At 34.1% G+C, this 6,683-nt stretch overlaps 1 protein-coding gene across 1 annotated transcript in view; it reads left to right on the plus strand.

Moving 5' to 3' along the window:
- Nucleotides 1-1,886: 1,886 nt before the first annotated feature.
- Nucleotides 1,887-6,683, plus strand: part of LOC105292214 (probable ATP-dependent RNA helicase DDX60) — a 78,902-nt gene continuing 74,105 nt past the window's right edge. The window contains exon 1 of the mRNA XM_023530767.1: nucleotides 1,887-2,065. The gene's annotated coding sequence lies outside the window, so the exon portion shown is untranslated. The remainder of the gene's footprint in view (nucleotides 2,066-6,683) is intronic.

A 6,683-nucleotide genomic window follows, 5' to 3' on the forward strand; every position in this document is an offset into this window, starting at 1 on the left:
TCAGTACTAAAGTCCTATTGACATAGCCTCTACAAGGTCTCTCAAATTTATATTCTATTTCTATCCACCATGCCTGCCCAGGTCCATGTTTCTGAATTATTAGAAAGTATAATAATTTACATTCCAAATTCTTGTCTTCCGAACAAACCTGTATATAACTGTCTAGTTAAGCTTCTTAAACCCACCTTTCCTGCCTTCTTCCTGCCTTCTTCCTGCCTTCTTCCTGCATTCTTCCTGCCACCTTCCTGCCTTCCTACCTTCCTGCCTTCCTGCCTTCCTGCCTGCCTGCCTGCCTGCCTGCCTGCCTGCCTTTTTCTTTCCTTCGTATGCCCATACTTAAACTCACTACACATTGATCGAATGCTCATTATATGACATGCATAGCAGGAGGCACTGAAACTTAGGGTCAAGTGGGAAGATTGAGGTAAGTAGATATGTATATTAAAGGAAGAACATATTAAAGACTAGTTACAATTTTATCCTTGGTATGTGCTGAGTTCTTTATAGAAGTTATTTCCTTTAATTCTTAAGATAAACCTCTGAAATAGTTGTAATTATTTTTGCATCATATGGGTGTAGAAATTTAAACTCGGAGCAATTAGATAACTTGCTTAAGATCATGCAGCCAGTGACAATAAGACTCACTTGAAGGCTCTGAAAATAGTCCATCCAAGTCAGAGGTGATAAAACAAGATCCTTAAAGGCAATGGAGCTAAGCATAGAAAGGGATAAATATGAAATATATTTTTAGGACATAATCAACAGGATATGACGATGAATTCAATATAAGTCTGGTAGGAGAAGAGGTAGGTTTCTCATTTGAATACAAGAATGGATTTGGATGCCATTAAACTATGTAGGATATAGCAAGGCAAACATTTGAGGAGCAGAAGATAATAATTTCAATTTGGGCCGTATTTAGGTTGAACTGCCTCATTAACATTTTCTTGTAGGTAGAATAAGGGACAGGATCCAAGGTTCAGGAGAGATATTCAAGCTAAAGATGAAAATTAGGAACACAGCAGTTATCAGTGAATATTTAATATTAGGAACTACAGAGGCATATGCTCAAAACCTCATGACATTTTATCAGTGATAAAATCCAAACTTGCTGAGATGCTGTTTAAGACCTCTATAATCTTGTATCAACCTTTCAAGCCATATTGCCTACTTTTTTTCAACATGTTATATCTTTAATAATCCAGCCAAACTAAACCAGTTCAGAGAGTGCCCTCCAAAGTAGTTTGCATTTTTCTCTTTTTAAGACTAATTATTTGGTTCTGAATTTCCCCCCAATTTCTTTATGGAAATCTTAGCCATGCTTTAAAACCCCCTCGAATATCACTATCTCTGCGCAGCTTCCCTCTCAGATGATCTTTTCCCTTTTTGGACCTCATAGGATAGGGATAACATAACAGCACAAAGAGAGGAAGCATCTGAAAAATGCAAAGGAAAGGGCTTGCAGAAATGACTAGCTCAGCTAGTTATAGATTAACCAGACAGATCTTTAAATGGCCTTCTGGAAACTCTTGCCACACCTAAGGATCTGTAAATAGATAGGACTGGTGTGGGAATTCCTTCCCCCTTGCAGTCCCCTCCCGAAACTCCCCCTCCCATCAGGTAGACCCTCAGACGAAGGAATCACGTGCCCCTTGCATGGACACTGCAGGGGTATATAATCTGTAAGAAATCTAACCAAGGTGAGCACATGCTTTTGTGCCAGACTGCAGTGAGAGAGTGAGGCAGGTGTATGTGTTCTTTGGACTTTTGCTTTTCGTTTCATATATACTATACATATATTTCTATAGGGTGTGGCCTAAGGAAGTGGTATAATGCTGAGTACCTACCTGAGGTATTTAGATTTTCTCTTAGCCTCTCCAGGAAATGAAACTTAAAGCAAGGTGACTGCTGATGCATAAAAGTTGCTGTCAGTGGTTCAGTTAGAGGAATAGTATGGTTCTGTCTGTTGTTTCTTTATCTTCTCAGGACACCTCTAAGGACTAACTTCCCCTCTCTTGTGACTGCTGGTGGCTGTTGAACTGTGAAAAAGCAACACAGACCACAGGTAAAAGGGGGTTTGCTGCCTTATGGATAGATGAAATGGTGAGAAAAAATACAGTGCATATGTCGAGGGAACATTTAAGAAAGAAATGGCTGCTAAGAGCTAAGCTAAACGTGGAGGTTAGACTTAGGACAGAGTAGTGGTGGTGGTTTCAGTCTCAAGACAAAATAATTTATTTGTAAATAAATTAACTCCAAGATTTATTTGAGATTGATGTCAGAATGGCTGCTTTAGATCGAATTTACAATCTTAAAACATGCTAAGACTTCCCAGTAACAGCTTGATTGTTAAAAATAAATGTGATACACAACTTGCATTAGGCTTATAACTTAATGTAATAGACAAGACAAACATACAAAGGACACACCCATATATTAATTTAAGTAAATATTTTTAACTGTTCTGGGAAGTCCGGGAAGGGACAGTGATGAGCTTGGAGGACTGATTAACAATGAATGGCCTTAGTAAGTGAGAAATCTACCTTAAATGGTGGTTTATAAACTTAAGTTTAAAAATACTATTAGCATATTTATCTTGTGTGTATTTCTAAGTTTAATAATTGGGAATTGTGTTTCACTTTAGGATAAGTGTAGATATATGATTCAAATTAATTGGGATTCTCTGAACAATTAAGACTATTTTTCTGCAATATTTCAATAAAATTGGAAATCAAAGGGAAAGTTAGTTCTTGTCTCTGTATTTATTTCTAAAATCTATTGTGAGGCTCACTGGAACAGCCATTTCTCTTTTAATAACCACAGTAGTATTGTTGTCTATGGAGAAAGACAAGGGCCTTATTATCAGACAAACTCAGTTCTTCAATTTATTAGTTGCATGACCTTGTGCAAGCTCTCAAACATCTCTGATTTTCTGATTACTCATCTGTAATATTAGAGATAATAATTCCAACAATATGAAATTATTCAGAGGGCTATATAAGGATGAGTAGAAAATAGTTTTAAAAAACCACATACTTTTTTATTTTTAAAATACCAATACATTGTGTGGTAGAATGCAAAATTTATATGTATTTTTACTAAAACATGTTAAGAATGAGATATCAATGAGATGATATGCTTACCAAGGCTGCTGTTAGATCATTCCCTAGATCTTTTGTAGTTGGGGTATTTCTGGGGAAACGTTTGAGAAAAAAAATGGTATTTGTGCTAATTATTTGTGCCTAGGATATGCTTCCAGTTTTTTCTTGATACAATTGACCAGTGGGATTAATCAAATAAAGTTTATACATATTCTATCTGAGGACTAGGGTAAATATTGATGATAATCTTTAAACGGCATACCCTGAGCAAGTTTGGTGAGGTGCTCCATTCAAACTCTGCTTTCTCAGATCTGTTGCTGGCCTTTGAACATGCTGTTTTTCTAGAATGCTCTTACCCTGTCATTATCTGAAAAACTAATAATCCTCAAGTTCAAGTTCAAATATCATATCCTCTGAGAAGCCTTGTGCAGTTCTCCCAAGCACTCCCCAGGTTGTGTTTCCATCCTACCTAGTGCATTTACTAGCTATAATACAACCCTCATCATATTGCCTCTTAATTAATCTGCTAATTTTTCTTTCTCTTTCTCTAGATTGTGTGTGTCTTTCTTATTTATTTATTTATAATTTTTAAAAATTTAATTTTAATTATAGTTGACATCCAATATTAGATTCAGGTGTATAGCATAGTGACTTAACATTTATATAGCTTAGAAAGTGATCACCACAATAAGTCTAGTAACCACATGTCACTGTACATCATTATTATAAAATTATTGACTCTGTGCCCTATGCTGTACATTACATCCCCATGACTTATCATAACTGAAAGATTTTATTTCTTAATCCCCTTCCTTTTTCCACTCAAACCTTTACTCCCTCCCCTCTGATATCCATCAGTTTGTTCTCTGCATCTATGAGTTTGTTTCTGTTTCATTTTGTTTGTTTTAGATTCCACATATAAGTGAAATCATAGTCTTTGTCTTTCTCTGTCTGACTTATTTTACTTAACATAATGCTTTCTAGGTCTATCCATGTTGTTAGAAATGCAAGATTTTATTCTTTTTTTTATAGCTGAGTAATATTCCATTGTATATATGTACCACATTTTCTTTATCTATTTGTCTATAAATGGACACCTAGGTTGCTTCCAAATCTTGGCTATTGTAAACAAGGCTGCCATAAACATAAGAGTGCATATTTTTCAAATTACGTTTTCATTTTCTTCAGATAAATACCCAGAAATGGAATTGCTGGGTCGTATGGTAGTTCTATTTTTAACTTTTTGAGGAATATCCATACTATTTTCCATAGGGCTGCACTATTTTATAATCACACCAACAGTGTACAAAATTTATCTTTTCTCCACATCCTCACCAGCACTTGTTATTTGTTGTCTTTTTTATAATAGCCATTTTGACAGGTATGAGGTGATATGTCATTGCAGTTTTAATTTGCATTTCTCTGGTGACTATGGATGTTGAATATCTTTTCAAGTGTCTGTTCACCAACTGTACATTTTCTTTGGAGAAATGTATGTTCAAGTCCTGTGCCTCTTTTTAATTGGATTATTATTATTTTTTGATGTTGAGTTATATGAGTTATTCATATATTTTTGATACTAAGATCTCATCAGATGTATCATTTGCAAATATCTTCTCCTAGCCATATCCAGTGTCAGAGAGTTTACTGCCTGTGTTTTTTTCTAAGAGTTCTATGGTTTCAGGTCTTACATTTAAGTCTTTATTCCATTTTGAGTTTATTTTTGAATATGGTATAAAAAGTGGTCTAATTTCATTTTTTTTGTATGTATCTGTCCAGTTTTCTAACACTGTTTATTGAAGAGACTCTTTTGTCCATTGTATATTCTTCCCTCCTTTGTCATAGATTAATTGACCATATATGATGGGTTTTTTTTCTGGGATTCCTCTTCTGTCTCTTTGATTTATGTTTCTGTGTGTGTGTGTGTGTGTGTGTGTGTGTGTGTGTGTGTACACACACGCACCAGTACCATACTGTTTTCCTTACTATAACTTTGTAGTATAGTTTGAAATCATTGAGCATGATACCTCCAACTTTATTATTCTTTCTCAAGATTTCTTTGGCTATTCAGGGTCCTTTGTGGTTTCATACACATTTTAAGATTACTTGTTCTATTTCTGTAAAAAATGTCATTGGTATTTTGATAAGGATTGCATTGAATTTGTACATTGTTTTTGGGTAGTATGGCCATTTTAACTATTAATTCTTCCAACCTATAAGCATGGTATATATTCTTCCATTAGCATCTTCTTCAATTTCTTTTATCAATGTCTTAGAGTTTACAGAGTACTGGTCCTTTACCTCCTTTTTTAAATTTATTCCTAGGTATTTTATTCTTTTTGATGCAATTGTAAGGGGATTTTTTAAATTTCTTTTTCTGATAATTCATTAGTTGTGTATAGAAACTTCAAGTTCAAAAGGTTCCTGAATGTTAATTTTATATTCTGTAAATTAACTGAATTCATTTATTAATTATAATAGTTTTTTGGGAGAGGTGGATTCTTTAGGTTTTTCTCTATATTGTATCATGTTATCTGTAAATAGCAACAATTTTACTTCTTCTCTTCCAGTTTGGAAACTTTTTCTTTTGTTGTTGTTGCTCCCTTGTCTCATCTTCCCATATTGTGTTGAATAAGCGTGGTGATAGTGGGCATCTTTGTCTTGTTTCTGATGTTACAGAAAAAGCTTTCATCTTTTCACCATTGAGTATAATGTTAGCTGTGTGTTGGTCATATATGGCCTTTATTATGTTGAGGTATATTTCTTTTATACCTACTTTGTCAAGAGTTGTTATTAGAAATGGATATAGAATTTTGTCAGATGAGCGTGTGCTTCTTAATGATAGAGGCCTTGAGTATATTGTCTAGAATAGTGTCCAATGTCATAGTAAATACCCAATAAAAGATGGTTGAGTAGATTAATTAATTAATTTTATTATTATAGGCACTTGGTAAGATGACAGGTATTATAGCCAAATTACTCTCAGATACTCTTTTTACAAAAATAAAACATTGACTTTTGTTTATATTTATGTGTAGTTTCTTTTCATATAACTTGTTTATTATATCTGTGATTTCTTTTAAAGACTCCATGACATTAAAATATCTTGGAGACAATGCTACTATTGATTAGAGTTTTTTTACAGAGAATTATTTTATCTGCATGTAACTGTGTTGTGAATCTAAGTATCTGTAGTATCTCTGGTTGTATCTATTTGCCTTAGCTATATGGTTGCCTTTTATAAATTTGATTTCTGAGGAATCACACTTGACATTTCCCTCTATAAGCTGAAGAATGAACATTTTGATGTAATATGAAGTTATGCTATCTGCCAGCCAACAGAGCAGTGTGCCATTGTTGTTATCTTGGTGTCACCACTTAAATATTTTACTGTTAAAAAAAGATAAGATAAAGGTAGACTACGCATGTTAACACAATGAGAGAGTACATATTTCATAAAGTCAGCTGAGAAAAAGATGGCAGTCATTGGGCACACAGAAACCAGCAAATTTTAGCCTTGATTGGATGCTAATTCATTGTAATCTGATTGACTATGTGCTCAACTATGAAATAAAAGAATAT

The sequence above is a fragment of the Pteropus vampyrus genome, unplaced genomic scaffold (assembly GCF_000151845.1).
Source record: "Pteropus vampyrus isolate Shadow unplaced genomic scaffold, Pvam_2.0 Scaffold53, whole genome shotgun sequence".
NCBI lineage: Eukaryota > Metazoa > Chordata > Mammalia > Chiroptera > Pteropodidae > Pteropus > Pteropus vampyrus.